General features: G+C 40.9%; 1 protein-coding gene across 2 annotated transcripts in view; it reads right to left on the bottom strand.

The window, feature by feature from the left end:
- ITGB6 (integrin subunit beta 6) overlaps positions 1–13553 on the bottom strand; it is a 50050-nt gene extending 36497 nt beyond the window's left edge. Inside the window, exons 1-2 of one of the 2 annotated variants that reach the window (XM_017825416.1) lie at positions 13343–13553; positions 12464–12701 (exon numbers count right to left, since the gene is read on the bottom strand). The gene's annotated coding sequence lies outside the window, so the exon portion shown is untranslated. Of the gene's footprint in view, positions 1–12463; positions 12702–13342 lie in introns of those variants that run through there. The other variant, XM_017825417.1, reaches the window with a different exon arrangement.
- Between the last annotated feature and the right edge of the window lie 2750 nt (positions 13554–16303).

The following is a 16303-nucleotide window of genomic DNA, read 5'->3' as shown; positions in this document are numbered from 1 at the left end:
TATATGTCTTGGCAAGGACAGCATGGCTGGAGGCTAAGTGCGTGCCTGCCTCTGAATGGGGTGGCTGCCAAAGACTATCTGCATAAGTCTTTCCTGAATAAAATAGCTAAGTTTCTGCAAATTATTAGGAACAGACCTCCCCAGATTGTCTGGAGAGAGCAGAGAAGAAAAAGAAAGTAGCAGAACTAACAACAATAAAAACACACAGAAAAAAGTGATATCTAAAAGTAAGTTGATCAGGAAGTTCCTCTACTAGATCAATGCTTTACTGGCTTTAACTATCTCTAGAAGAATAGAATTTCAATCTGGAGTAGCCATGCTGATGTGGGAAGGATGTGTAAAATCCTTTGGGGTCCTGGCATTGCTTGATTTGACAGGGTTTCCATCCTTCATAAGGATTTTAAGAGAGTCTTGTTTCACTTACCCAAATTAAAGACATCAATTCAATGAGATACAACAAAAAGGTAGTTTAGAGTACAGTCATAACACAATTATTATTGTTTCCATCAGCCACTACATTTTCATTTTGGAGCAAATTCTGGTTCAGTTAAATCAGAGTTACAGTTTTATAATGCCACATCAGAACAGAAAATAGCTGTTTATCTTTCACTATAGGCAATGTTGCAAAATGCAAGTCTGTGGCTCTTCGAAAGATAATAAAATCTGTATAGATTAAAACCCTTAGTACATTTTCACCCATACCTGGCACTTATAATACACAAAGATAGCACAGATCTCTCAGCTTCACATACAACCCAGCTCTTAACTCCCAATGCTCTTCTCTCGCACACACTCACCCTGAAAGCCTTGAAAAATATGGAGCAATTTAAAGTCTGAATGTCCCCTGGGCTGAGATGATTCTCAGAATATTTACAAAGGCAGGGGGAGGCATCTCCTGCACTTCAAAAAACATTTCTCTCTTCTGGTGAGAGAGGGTCTCCCTTCTCTCCACCATATAGAGCCACCATATTCACATTCTCAACGCATCTTTAAGAGGCAAAGGGCTGCAATTCGTAGGTCAAAGGTAGGTTACTTTGTACTTGGAACATCTGGTGACTTTATTCTCTCCCTGGTTGGCTTCCCAATCAAATTGGACTAAAAAGCTCCTGAAAATCTCTTAGTGAGGAATCAAAGTAGACTTTAAAGTTTTGGTCAAACTTTTTAACCCAAAAGATAGTAACTGAAAAATATACAAAAGTCTGCAGGTTAAAACACTTTTTTCTTGAAGAAGACATATGTTCCATAGCTCTATAGTCAAGTGCTTCCAGACTCTTGGGCCAGCAGAAATGGAAGGCATTTTCTTTGGAAAGTCTGAGCAGAAATATATGCCTCAGCAGCCTGACAGACACAGTTCCAAAGATGTTTCAGAGGATTTCTGTCAGTTAGCTAAGCAATGAAGCCTGAAAAAAGTTTCCAAGCTTGAAACTTTGATTCATCTCTAAAGAGCTAAAGGTGATTTGAGTAGCCACATAGTGGCGTGAGAGTCCTGAAAACAGGCCAATCCAGCACAGACAGAAACCACAGACAAATACTGCAGTGACACTGGAAGGACTGTCCTGTCTCCACCTTTGCTGCAGGACAGGTCTGACAATGCTTTACAAAGAGCTGGTAAAAACATTTAAAGAGGAAGCAACAATCCCTAACAAACAGTTGTATTTAATGGGGAAATTCACAGTGATGGTGAATATGACTAATCAGCAACTTTTTTTTCAGTTGATACTACCTGCTATCTCTTTCTTTGTCAATCACCATGGCAAGAGATGGGTACTGCTCCAACAGCAAATGGCATCCATCCAAAGAAACCACTGTAAGCATTCAGGTCCTGTATAAGTGACATGGAGCCTGTTGTAAGCAAAGGGATGGAGCTGCTTCACTCCAGCTCCTGTGTTTTGGGGTGTACAAATATCATATCCCATTAGGAGCCTAGGACCAAAACACCCCTGTGTAGGGTGAGCCACAGAGGCCACCGAGACATGGCCGGGCATATGGAAAGGCAAAGGTCTCCAGGTGCTGTTTCCAAGCACGCCTATGCACAGTGGAGAGCAGATTTGGAAGAAGAGGAGGAGTGTCTGTAGCTCCTTCCAGAGGGTCACAGAAGATGAAGAGCCACATAGAGGAAAGGAATTTTCCCCTCCAGCTCTGATCAAAGCAGGGTGTTTGGGATTGGTGACTCAGTCTGTGATTCATGCTCTGGTCTCCTCTGGTTTCCGGAGCAGCATGCTGCTGGTGGACGAGGGCAGAGAATGAAGTCAACAACCTACCTCTGAACAAACAGAGAGGAAGAGAAGGAAGGAGGAGGAATTGCTCACCAACTGTGCAATAAGCAGCAGGCAGGCAAGTCAGGGTGTTTTCAACTCATGTTTACCTTACCCACAGCTCTGACCTGGCTGGTTCCAGCCGAAGGCATGAGCAAACCTCTGTTCTTGGTTTTCTTGGCATGGGTAAGCACCCTGAAAGATTTGTTTGCTTTTCAGATTTGAATACACTCTCACACCCAAAGTAAAATAATCAAACCTCTGAACTGCAGAAGGGCTCAGTTGGAACTGTAGGAAAATCACCTGGCATTGGAAAAGGACTGCCAATCAGCCTATGACACTCAAACCTGGCCAGGGACTTCCACACAGCCCATCAAATCTGGCCTCGGTTTCTGTCTGTTTTTCATGGTTACATGGTACCTCTTATTTTCCCTACTTGATAAAAACCTGGGGCAGGGGCACCAGAGCAAGCACCTCTCCTCAAGGCTGGTGCAAGGTTGAGCATATTTGGGATGGGAACGACACTGAATACTGACTGCACAGCTCCTCGGATACCTGCACTTCAGCTGAAGAACTTTTTGTAACTTACTCTATTCAGATTAATGCTAAATTCAGACCAGACCTGCTGTCCCCAGCACAGAAGGCCAAAGTGAGTCCCGAGCCAGGTGTGTTGGAGCGGCACGAAGGGAAAGACAACCCTTTAGCACAGCCCAGCAGCAAGCTGAACTTGCTTTTGGAAAGGCCTCTCAGGTTATGCAAACACAACATCTTCAGGCCTGACCATCTATATGTAAATTCTAAGCTATGGAGCTGGGATTAAATCACTTGTAAAAAGTGATTCCACTCTGGCTTTACACACAGAAAATAGTTTTAGAGCTGACCTTACTGAGACCTACAGAGGTGGTGTGCTTTGCTACAATACGTGGTTTGAATAAAGTTACTCTAGAATAACCAGAACAGATAAGAAAAGAGTGCTTAGCTCAGCACCCAAACAGCTGCTAAAAACTGAGGAAAATGGGCTCAGGTACTGCATGAAAGCATTTCTGAAGCTTCTCAGGAGTTATTCTGGGCTCAGCCAGCTTGATTTCCATTTACAGACACCCAGCGTTCAGGCCACTTGTTCCCACCAGTGGCTGACGTCTCTTTTTGGGAAAAGAGCAGGATTTAGGGTTTCAGGAGCTTTTGTGCAGAGTGCTGCCATCTTATGGCTACTCTGCTCCTTTGGAGTAGAGAAGTGAGGACTTTCGAACTCACGAGGGAAAAAGGTGTTCAGATACTGACAGGTCTGTTACCATTTAGCAATATTTTGCCTTGCAACTTATATAAGAATCTTTGGAGGCGTTCACATATTTTTTAAACAATTTAGTCACTTATGTTATATTAGAGTTATAATTTAGTTTGCATGTTTTTTTCAAATTCCATCTCTCACAGTAAACAGAACATTGTACTTCTATTGTCTTTGTTATAAGTTCAGTTACATGATTCTGAAATGTCAGAAATTGTTTGCAACATCTTTGTCAATGTAAATTATTACTATATTTTATAAATTTTGCCTTATTCTTATGTGTTTCTTCTGGAAATAGGAAGGAAATTTAAACAAACCATGTCTGTTCACATGTAAACAGGAACATTGGAAAAAACAACATTATATATAATGATTAGTGCTTCTACAATTCTTAAAGAACTGATCAGAACTGTCGATATTCTATATCTAATAAAACCATGCAAGACTAGGAACATGTAAATAGAACCACCTCTAAATAAAAATAAAATCAACTAAATCAAGTATTTTGATGAGTAAAACAAAAATGATAATGTAGAGCAGATTTTCCCTAGCAATGTTTTCTAGGAGTTCAAAATGATTAATCGTGTAAATACTGGCAGTAATATTAGATCCACTGACACATATGTTTCTTATCTCATACATTTGCAACTGCATTGCTGTGCTTTAGTTGGACACTTAGCACACAGATTTATCACGATTTTAAAACAATATTTAAAAAAAATTTAAATCTTAACATTTTGTAGCATGTCAATATGACACAGGAGGCCATAGAGTCATGCTTTCTATCTGAACCCATACATTAGCAGAAATTTAAAAAAATACTATTGCCACAGCAGTACAAAGCAGAGGGCATAACACTGCAAAGGATCCCATAGATACTGAAGATGTGTCCTTTCATCTTACACAGCTCTGTTAATAAACTTATGAAAATTCATCATAAGGCTACTCAGACTGTTTGACTCTCTGACAGAGAGGCAAATAGAAAGTGGCTCTACTCACCGTTATGCAAGAGCTAGGTTAATTCTTATTATCCAATTTGCAAGCAAATAACTTCCATTTCACTGTGATACCCACACCTATAATACTTTGTTCCTGTTACTCTTACTAGAAGATTGTTTCAGAGATTTCACTCTTCTCATGGCTGGAAACCTTCGCAGCTCCAGCCTGAATAGACTAACTTTCAATTTATATCCATTTATTTTAATTACAACATTGTCTGGCAACTTAAATAACTTCTTTCCCTTCCTAGTATTTGCCCTGCCCTTTTTCCCCTCCTCTTGATATATTTATAGATAGCAACTGTATATGCCTCATTCTTTGTTTTGTCCAATACTACTTTTCTGCATTTCTTTCAATGCTCTTTCCTAATTTTGGGTGACTGTTTTCGGTACCCAGAGAAGCTTTGACCAGTGCCTCCTACAATGGTGTCCGTACTTAGGTATCCCTTCTTTGAGTCTCCTATATCATATTTAAGAAGGATCATTTTTGCCTCTCCCATGGCTCCATCCCAGCTCTCTCAGCATCATTAAATGACTAACCAAGACCTTGTGGTCCTTCTGTTGTCCAACTGATCCAATTTACAACAGAAATCATTTCTACCTCCATTTGGATGTGGTCCAGCACTTGTACTATTAAATTGTACCCCACACCTTCAGCTCTCTGTTCCCTCACAATTGTATATAGGGGAATAATGGTACAGATATTTTTCTCATCTGGCCACTCCACTTTTAGGAACAATGGAAAGTGTTAACACTTTGAAGGACTAGATGAAACAGTGACACTTGAAAATCTCTACACAACCTTAAAGTTGCCAAACAATGCCCTTTCCAGAGAGATGGTACCATACATACATTCCCCCAGTCCTAATACGCTGTATTAAACAGTTATTGCTTATTTTCTCTATTTTATCTTTGCACCCTTATTTATTCTTTCTTGCAAAATGTGCACAAAATTTTCATATTACTAAGGTTAATTAATGAAGTTGTAGATGTGATGTCACTTTTTCATATGCTCTTTCTGTCTCCTTTGTTTTGGTAGATCTTTAAAGAAAAACTTGATCCTGTACCTGAAATTTAATTTTGCTTCTTTGAGCATTTTAGGATGTATAAGAGACACCATTTCGCTATAGGCCTACTACACTTTGTATTTAGTTTTCAAGTTTCTACAGATACTTCCCATCTTGATTCTATTTTACTCCATGATCTATACCATTGTCTTCACAGAATTTACTTGGTTTGGGCACTGTCCATATAGGCTTTGATCTCTACCCCATCCTTGCCACATACCAGACCCCCTTTTATCTGTGTGGCAGGAGAAACTCTCAGTCTTTCAAATGTTGTTTACAGGTGGCATGTCTGTAAATTTGACAGATCTGACTGGATCCTCTTCTTCTAGGTTACCAAAATACTGTTTTCACTGATGATCTGGAATGGTAGGGATTTCTTCCCCTATGACTTTCACGCTATTTGCTCACTCCTAATGTTTATTTTCTTTTAAGGATTTGTAAGGTGCTAACACCCTTCACTCTCTACTTACAGTGCAAATTACAGATGTTTAAATTATTATTTAAATTAAATTAATTCTAATAGATTTGGAACCTTCAACCAATTTATATCACTAACTAATTCCTTTAGGTACAATACTTCAAAAGGACAAATTCTGAGAAACTACCGGGCCTATTCTTGTTCGTTCTTTCACTTATTTTGAGTTTTATCAAGTTGGGATAACTTTAGCTAGGTTATTTTCTACAACCAGCTGCTCTATGTCATCACTACCTAACAAAGACCACCTAGAATAGCATCATGGTAGTCCAGTGACTGCTCAGTGATGAAATCTGCCAGTTATTATGCCCTGGAATAACTGGCTCTATCGTTATCAGGAACATTTGCTTTATACTCTATTTCTGACGAGTTTAAATCTCCTGCAATGAGGCAATGCTTGGGAGTTTCTCTTCCGTGTTTTTAGTAATCTGATTTAGATCTAAGTGTAACAGTTCCTTAGCGGTCCTTCAGAAGACCTTTAGTTTGACAAATTCCATTCTGCCTACGTTACCTTTCTCTGCCTCTGTAGGCAACTTCATTGCTACTGAGTGATGCCTCTGTACCTCTGGTTTTATTTCTAGTTTTCTTAACAGACTACACATTAGTTTAAGTGCATTTCAGCCACAGATTACCCATCTACCATATTTCACTATTCTTGGAAGATTCGGAGTCATCCTGAATGCTGCAGTTCTAGCCTGTGTGTGTTTGCATGTGATTTTTGTACACAAACATCTCAGGTCCTCTTGTATGACTATGTGCAATTTTTTTTTAATTATCACATTCCTCTTATACCTGACATCCAGGCCACACACATCACATTCACACTCACATCAGGCACATCAGTGCTGATTTTGCCTGTCCATTTCTTTCCCCATTTCTTGCCCATCTTTGCTCTCACTTCTTTCTCTTCCATATATTCACCACTTTCTGCTTTTCAGAACCAGGCATGGAAGTAACTTACAAGTGTCCCACAGAGATTCTCTACTATTTCTTAGCTTACAATTCTTTTACTTACCATATTGATATATTAATATATATGTTGTTATCATCAGCTATTTTTTAGCATGTTACATGATCTAATCCTATTATATTATATTGAAATAAATTATAACAATCTCAGTTCCAGAAAATTAATACTGTGTTTGCTGCAATGTAGGTCATGTAGTTTGTGTGAAAAATATTCTTTCTTCTCAAAAGTTACATGCCTTACAACACTCTTCATAATACCAATTCGTAAGACATCTGTTGCTCTTTATTATCTTGCATGCTTTAACACACCCTCTTCAGGAGTGAAACCATGAAGTGGGAGCTTTTCCTTCAGGACAAACCTACTCACATAGATTTTCTCTGTTTTTTGTTCTTTCCAGTGCTCGCTCCTCAGTCTTTTATCCTACAATGTGATCTGGTACAATTATATTTCATCTCAGAGATGACTGCATTGCCAGAGGCACTAAAATGGCTTCTGTCTTACAAATGGGACAAATAATAAAACTCCATGCACATACTCTGTGTGCATTTGTCTGGAATACACTCATTTTAGCTTAAAACTATGTTCTAACAATACTGCTGACTTTATATTTATGAGGTAGTTTTAAAATAGCTTCAGTTAAAATAAGTGTGTTTTTGCATGAGAGAACTAAAGTGAAAGTTTGAATACAGTTTTGAACTTGAGTAACTATATGAGATGTCTCATCAGTTCTCCTGGAGATATTTTAGTCATTGGGAGTTAATCATTACCTGAAATTACAGGAAAAACCTATTCAAAGCCATTCTACCATATAGTGTTATGTTAGGGAAGAAATGCAGACACTGACTCATAGTTGTCAGTTATTTATTGAGTCAGTTATGCTGTGATTCTTTCCAACATTATTTTTGCTTTTGATTTACAGTAAGATACTGATCTGATGGATGAGACTCTCTCAATTAGAGCAAGACCCTGCCCACCTTAATCAGGAGAGATGTTTGAGTGTCTAACTACCATAGGGTCACTACAAAATTTTAAAACTGTATGAGAAATACACATAAGGGTAAAGAGGTTAATGAGTTAACATTTATTTGAAAGAGGCATCTGAATGCCCTTTTACATCAGAAAGTGATAGCTGTGCTCAGCAGCTGAGAGGAACAGGAGAAGCCAAGGAAAAATTTAAACAGGTAAAACAGTGGTGCTATGGTTGCTCCCAGTGACTGTGCCAAGTCATGGATAAGGAGATAAGCAAACCTCTGGGAAACAGCAGACACAGGGCTTGGGCTGACACACAGGAGGTGCCTCACTGCACTTTCTGTAGACACAGTCAAGAACAAACTTGTTCCTAACTTGGGGATATCAGATGCTTACTGCTACAGAGTACACCTTTCTTTCTGTACTACAAAGCTAGGCAAGTTCCTCTCTGGCTCTGTAGTGTGTGAACTTTCTTGAATGTAGTAAAAACAGAAATTCCTTCTTCTGCCTGTGTCATGTTAACCTGAAGATTAGACAGGATGGGTACACGACCTACAAGTCAAAAATCACGGTAACCGTTTCAGGTAAGATTATCTAATAGATAGTGTCAGCAGTGGCCTGAATATGCTAATAATGTCTTGTGGAAAGTCCATATTTTTTACGTTCTCATGTCAGCATTTTCTACCTCATTGTGAAAGTTGATCAATATTTATGGTTTTAAACATACAGAGAAGCAAACAAAACCATTGCAGATATTTATTCAGACACACAACTATCCACAATGTCTGTGCAGTCATATTACTGATAAAATCATTCATTTTTGCTAAGTCTCCTTCATCATCAGCTTTCTCATGTGGAGTAATAAAGCCTATTTTTCCTTCATTCTGAACTGATGTTTATGCTCTCATGTTTTACCACCTGATTCATCCTCACCACTTTTATAGGAGTATTTTTTTTTCTTCCCCTGCTGCTTCAAAAATCCCTTCTTATGTTTATTTGCTATGCTTGTGGATTGAGCAATGACAGTTTGATTTAGCTCATGCTTCTGAACTTCCATGTTAATGAATCTTTCAAGACTTGGCCTTTTGCTTACATTTTTCTGAGTTCATAGTCTCCATAGTGTATAGTTTTCTTTATGAACCTGGTACTGTGCTTCTTCTGTTGTTATAGTGATGCTTGAGGAAGATTGTTCCTTGAAAGTAATTGCTCCACTCTTACAACCAGAACCAGTCTAGATTCAGGGCATCACAAGCTCCAATCTGGACAGCCTTCCTGGCTGAAGAAATTCCTGAGTGCAGCTCTTGTAGCAGAAATCTGACAATCTCTTTTGTTTATAATGTCTATTAATACTCTGAATAACAGCACAGGCATCACAGAGGCTTGATTCTGTTTCACAAGGACAGCAGGTAAATATTGCCAGAAAAATAACGGTCCACTGTCAGGAGCAAGGGATTTCCAAATCTGAGCCTGAAAGCCTGGGTGGAGGACAGCCAAGCACAGGAGATGTGGAAGCCAGGAAAGGGTCGGAGAGGAAGCACAGCTTGCTGTAGCTGATTTTTAAAAACCATTGTAGGTATTGGCTGTAGCTTTAATATCCGTTGCTGTTGGATGAGATTAATTGCTGCTAGCATGGCACTCAAGGAAGCAAGAAGTATCTTCTAGGGATAAAAAGGTTCATCATTCCAAGTAGGTTTTCTGTCCTGGAGAGAAATGACAGCATTTGCAGTCCTATCCCTAGACTGTTCTGCTAAGGGAAGAAAAACCAATCTCTCCATGACCCTAATAAGACACCTCAGCAGACACAGCCAGGGATCTTTATCATACAAGTGTCATTCCTAGGTAGTCTGTCAGAGCCTCATTTCAGGGGCAGCGCTAAATGAAACCTCATTTGGACCAAGGTCTACCCGAGGATTGCCTCATCAACCTTCAGGCTGTCTGGGTGCCAGCAGTGGGAAACAAACCCTAAAGGAGAAACCTATCCCTGGATTTGCAACTCTGTAGCCTAGGAAAAGGATGAGAACTGCTGCCAGAGCAGCACTCCTCCAGCTCTGCTCTACCGAACTTACTCGCCTGCTTTGGGTGCTACTGGGAAAAAGTGCTGAGTAACTGTACAGGAAAATCAGATGAATTCATTTGTGTTTTCTTTTATGTAGGGTACCAGAGAATGCCATTCAGATGCTGGCCAGGGGACAGACATCTGATTTAAGAGGCATATTCCTATCTTCCTAAACTTTCAAAAAGAAATATTGTTAATGACAGGCCAGGCATCTCATGCATCCCCGAGCTCCTTCACTCTGATAGCTTGAATGTTTAATCAAAGCTTTGACAGAGGAGTAGATCAGGACTACTGTATCATTTTCCCTTCAAGCCATGCTTCAGCAACCTGATGCAGATTGCTAGGTTGATGAGATATATCAATATTGTAAGATACCACATGTCAGGCTGAACACATTGAAGGCTGTGTTAAATTTGAACATAGGTCATGAATCACTCAAACTTATTCAGCCAACCAGAATTAATACGAAAATTATGAGTAATAAGGGGTTTTTGTTTTGTTTTTATATAAGCAGGAGGATGAGGCATCTGAACAAAGGTTCATATGAGACAACAACTGTAACTCTGCTCGTGTAGGAATGGTTCAGACATTTGGATCACGATGCAGAAAAATCTACATTTGTGTTTTGTTGAAGACTTCACCCTAGCTTTCTGAGAATTAAAACTTTGACAACTTGATTTGGGGAGAGACTGTTGAAACCATCAAGTCTGGTAAAAAATAATAAACTGTATATAAAACAAAAGCTTTTAAGAAAGCTTCACCCTATATCTCCTGAAGAGAGAACAGATCATGTTAAAATTGAATGCTACTTTAATTAGTTTTTCTCTTTTTCACCATTTATAACCTTGTTAGCTAAATTTTCTTACAAAGATAATCTGTAAGGTTATTTTAGATTAGATCTCAAGCACAAACTCAGTCACTAAAGTGCACTGAATAGTCCTTGACTTTACTGCTACTAACAATGACTCTATGCCCTACACATCATGATAAGTATTTACATGTTCTTACATACTTTGAACAATATGTCATCATGATTCATCATCCTTTATCTGTCTTTGTTTTTGCTGATTTTGCTTCTTTTATAGCTCACCTCTGTCTAGACCAACACACAACTCCTTCTAAACACAAGCTTAATGATACCTAGACATGTAAGCTCAGATGGGGAAAGAGATGGTGGTCTCATCAGATTAACTGTTTGCTTTTCTATTTCAGTACCATGGAAAAATTTTGCTCTCAGAAAAAAATTTTTTTTCCTCCTTATTGTGGGATGTGCATTGATGAAGCATCTGACATTCACTGCAGACTATTATTGAAAGCTCTTGCTGCAATAAGATTACTCATTCACTTTTTGCACATTTTTGGTAAGTGTGTGGTACCTCAGAACCTGTGCCTGTCACTGGGACTGGCACAGAAGCACTCACTGAGCTCCACACAGCTCTACTAGAAGGAAGAGGACTGTTTCTTGGCATCAGGAATAGCAGTAGCTCAAGAGTGAAAGACCATTGTTCATAAGTGGCACAGTCATCAGAGGCGGTGGCACAGCAAAAGAAGCGCTGAGAGCACTGCAACCAGAGATGCAAGTAACAGGTCTATTCATAGCCCTGCTTTTCCCCAGGGAATGGCATCTTGCGAGTGACTTCATTAGCTGCTGACAGCAGACAGACTGCAACGCGCTGGGAGCGAAAGGGAAACACTCATCAGATGGCCCCAGCCACAACTGAGGAAATGCACAGAAGAGATAACTGGCAAGCATGGTCCTTTCCTCTCTGTTCAGAAGAAGTTAGTCACATCCCTGAATGCAATGCTGTATTTCTTTTCTTTTGGCAGGGCTCTCTTCTTGTGTACAGACTCACTCTGCACAAAGGGTGCTGCTGTCGATTCAATGCACCCTTGGAAACTACCCAGGCTGTGGGAGATGGGATCTGAATTCCAGATCAGTTGCTAATTGTAAGAAAAAAACCCCAAAAGTCTTGGCATTTGTTACTTTTAATAGTCAAAAGAAGACACCCACCAAGCCTTGTTACCTGCCATGCAAATCTGCCCTGTGTTTGACTTCTCGCACTGTGTGCAATAGAACTTCCCTCACTGCATGGCCAGTGGGATGTGTGCTCTCTTAGGTGTCTTCAATGTATTTACTCACAGAACAGGGTCACACAGCCCAAATGACCCGTACCCATAAAAGCAGGGATCCCCACTCCCTTCACAAGATTAAACACATCCCTCCCTACCGAACTAACTTAGAGGGTATTGTTTGTTTGCCTGCCAGTGCCTTCCACGCTCAAAAGATCTTACAACAACTAAAGAGCTGAGAGCTGAAACACAAGGTTTTCTATACACAGGTACTTCCTACTTTGCCCCAAAAGTTTACAGAAAAGCACATTGCCTTACCTGCCGTTCCCCAGTACACTTGTGCATTTTTCGGGTGCAGAGCAGACTTGCCAACATCACAGCCATTCTTGCACTGCAGCCCAGCTTTCTGCTGGATCTGTCTTTCTGTCTTTCTCCGTGTGGCAGCTGCCTTGCTGCTTGTCAGCCCTGAAGCCAAGCCTCCTTTTTAAAAGCACACCACCATCCTCCTCGTTCTAACTTCATTTTTCTCTGTGGATTCTCCAGGCTTGCCGAGTGTCTGTGTTTCAAACATTAATACTTTGATTACTGGCTTTCTTTAGCAGGTTTTCTACTCTCCAAACCCTATCTCCTATAGAAACTTTGACAAAAACTGGCCTAAAATGCCATTAATTGAAAGTCCTGTTCTTCCCAGAAGAAACGCTAGTAGTCCTTCATAACCAAGCGGGCTATTTATAGGAATGGTGACAGTACAATGAGTATGAGGCTGTCCAGACACGACAGGATGATAGAGGCTGTTCATAAAATCAAAACTGGAATTCACGTGCTGTATGTCAATAGCGATTTAAGCAACCACTTTCTTTCTCCATTCCAGAGGGAAGAAATAAAAGCCCTCTTAGCACAGGGACACACAAGACATTGTCACTGGAATAATGAATCCATTATTTTAAAGAATAATGTTGAAGTTTTGTATCTCTTATAATCCTAATCCCCCCTCTTTCTGTAATGCAGTGCTTCCGCCTCTGGTGCACCTGCTTTCACACTTCCCAAAGGAGCTTCTTCCCCATAAACTGTACTGCAGTTTCATCTTAACAGACATATAACTAGGTTCTTTAATCTGAGCAGCAGAATACAATTAGTTTGGGATAAAGAACAGAGGGATCCCAGACAAGCCCCAGAAAGGCAGGGAGGCAGAATTACCTTAGGGAATGCACAAGGAAGCATCAGTGCCAGCTGGGTTGTGAATCAGAACAGTAAACAGCTGTAACACTTTCTTCTAAGGTACTAGGTGGGAAGCCAGGCATAAAGAACAGAAGCATCCCAGTGTACACATCATTTCCCTGTGCAGGAGATGAGGAGCTGGGGAAGCACTGTAAGAAAAGGAAAAACATGTTTAAAGCAGGTAGAGATGAAATAAGGATCTAATGTAGGGTTAGGAATGCTCCTAGTGAAGGATTAGAAAAACTTGTGAAGAGGCAGGAAAATCACATTACTTGGAGTGGGGCTGGAAGCTGCAGTGCCTGGGGCACCCTGCAGTGGCACAGTGGGCTCAGCAGCCCACTGGCCCCTTCCCCATGTCCAGGCTGCCCTGATACAGGGGCAGAGGAGACCAGAGCAGGCCTCATGGGTTCCAGCTGAAGACCCCTTACCACCAGAACTGCCACTTTTCCCTCTACCTACAGTAATAAATAAAGCCACCACCCAATCTCTGCAAGACCCAAGTAGGAAGATAACAACCAGCTCATGTTCCACTCTGCCTTGTCAGCCCTTTGGGCTGATGCACATGGGAGAGGCAACGACCCCCTGTGCTGACTCTCCCCGTGTTTGAAGGCATGTGGGGTGTGCTGCCAGGGAACAAACACCCTGCACTGTCCTCTCCCCCACACACCTACAAAGACATGAAGCCCCTCAGCAAACTTCGCCCACCTTGCACTTATGGGTGACTCCCACCTGAGAGCTGGTGGCACAGTTCCTGCAGCAGCTGCGGGGTCCCTCGCAGGCTGGGTGATGGGGGTGCTGCAGTGCATCCCCACGAAGCTCTGCACCACTTGAGCTCTGCTCAGCCTGTCCCTGTCCTGAGCCACTCTCAGATGGGGCCAGTTGAGCTGCAATGTGGTACTCAGTGAGGACCATGTTTGGAGAGCAGAGCCCAGGGAGACAAACCGTGGAGACTCCTGGAGGTTACTTCTTTAATGTCAGTGTCACTCATGACTGTGTTTGTTTTTTGACAGAAAGTTGCCTTGGGTCAGAGATGGCTCTGTGTTTAGTCCAGCCTGTGCTGGGGTGTGAAAGGACAGTGGTGGAAGGCAATTTTCCCACAGAAGCATCCAAGTGGCAGAGGTGTTTCAAAGCAGAGGGAGAAGGGGAAAAAATGACAATCAAAAGAGCTTCAGGGAGCCAGGCATGGACCCAAAATGGAATTAATAAGTGAAGCAGTAAGGTCAGAGTAGAAGAAATAGGCTACATTGTAAGAGAAGAATCCCTTAGAATTGGATGGAAAAACTATCACAGCACAAATTTTACTCTGAAGGAGAAGTAACATTTGTGGCCCCCCTATAAACCCATATCATGGCTTTTCACCGATATGTCCCTGAAAGCTAATTAGAGCCTGAAATTGTAAATTGGCAGTTCATTAGGAGGCCAGAAGCACCAAAAAACCATGGATACTGCAAGAAAGCCCACTGTGCTTCTCCAGCCAGGAGCCATGTGGGGTGGGCAGCACTTTTCTGCCCTCCCCATTTTTGACTGACAGTCAGGTACAGTGAGACATAAATTGCCTTGGCAAATTGTGTCCGGTGCATGGGTTACTGAGCAGCAATTCCCCGATGTGCCAAAAGCCCAAGCCACTTGTGGCAGCTGAGGAGCACAAGGCAAAGGGAGGCTGAGCTGAGGCAAGGGGGACTGAGCTGTCCTGAGGGCAGCAGGTGAGACCCAGCACATCAGCAGCACCAGAGATCTCCTCTGCCCTCTCACAAATCCAGCAGCCCAGCCCCATGCACCAGGTGCTGATATGCATTTATAGGTATTTATATAATACCAATCAGAAAGAAGATTTTCCTGAGCTTTTACCATCAATGTGGCACTAGGTCTGTGACACACTAGGGAATTCCATTATGGACCTTTAAAAATGGAATTTAAATGGCTACAGAATGACTTGCTAATAATAGGTGGCAATAAAACCTCTCTACTTAATACAAATATCACATGAAAAGAGGGAGACCAAGCGCTTCCATACTGTGTTTGCCTTCCACACACCTTCCAATAGACATGACTGGATTTTTGCTTTGGTACCTGGAGGAATATATTGCTAACAACTAGAACTGAATTTGTACTTAGATATGTATTCCAGGGAAAAATATTACCCAAGTTTTCTGCAGTGGTATCAAGTCATTAACTTTTTTTTTCTTTTCTTCATACAGGCACAGAATTAAAACATTAATTACCTTTTTAAATAAAGATATAAGGCTTGATTCATCTCACATGTAATTTTGTAATTTTGATCCTGTTGATTGATTTATTTCTTCAGTAATCCCTAAGGATCAAGAGTCATGGAAAATTTGAAGTGAAAGAGGATGTTTGTTAAACACAACTACAGGTGCCTTAATGCACAAACAATAAGTAAAACCAGAAAATATTTTTCCTGGAATAAAATGCAAACCCCCTTAATCCCCAGAAATTCACTGCTTTTCTTCAGAACAAGCATTTATTGGCAACATACACTTCCCTGAACTAGGTAAAACTCCCAGCTGCAAGAACAGTGGCAGTAAACCAGAGGTTTGAACATGCAATGAACAAATTACAGGTAGAATTATTTTTGACAGGCTCAGTGAAATCAAACGCTATCATTGCTTATGACAATCCACCTCACTGACCATATTGAATTTGCCTAGATAAATCCCTGAGAGCAAAAACTGCAGCTACCTGGCATAAAACCTCTAGATACAGAAGCCAAAAAAAATCCCGTGTAAGAACTTTATCAGGGCAGGGAGGATAAACCCCTTTATATGCCTGCTATGCAAACTTAAGTGATAGAAGTACCTGAATATTTTATGGGACAGAATCTTCTGATATATATTTATTCAAGGTGTCCAAATACCTCAGGTCTGTGTTTTTGAAAATATTTACTTGATCTGTGGTTAAATCTTTGGGTCAAATTAGTGC

The sequence above is a fragment of the Lepidothrix coronata genome, unplaced genomic scaffold (genome assembly GCF_001604755.1).
Source record: "Lepidothrix coronata isolate B3197 unplaced genomic scaffold, Lepidothrix_coronata-1.0 Scaffold118, whole genome shotgun sequence".
Taxonomy (NCBI): Eukaryota; Metazoa; Chordata; class Aves; order Passeriformes; family Pipridae; genus Lepidothrix; species Lepidothrix coronata.
The sequence above is the reverse complement of the archived record's forward strand: the minus strand, read 5'-3'. Positions and strand labels throughout refer to the sequence as shown.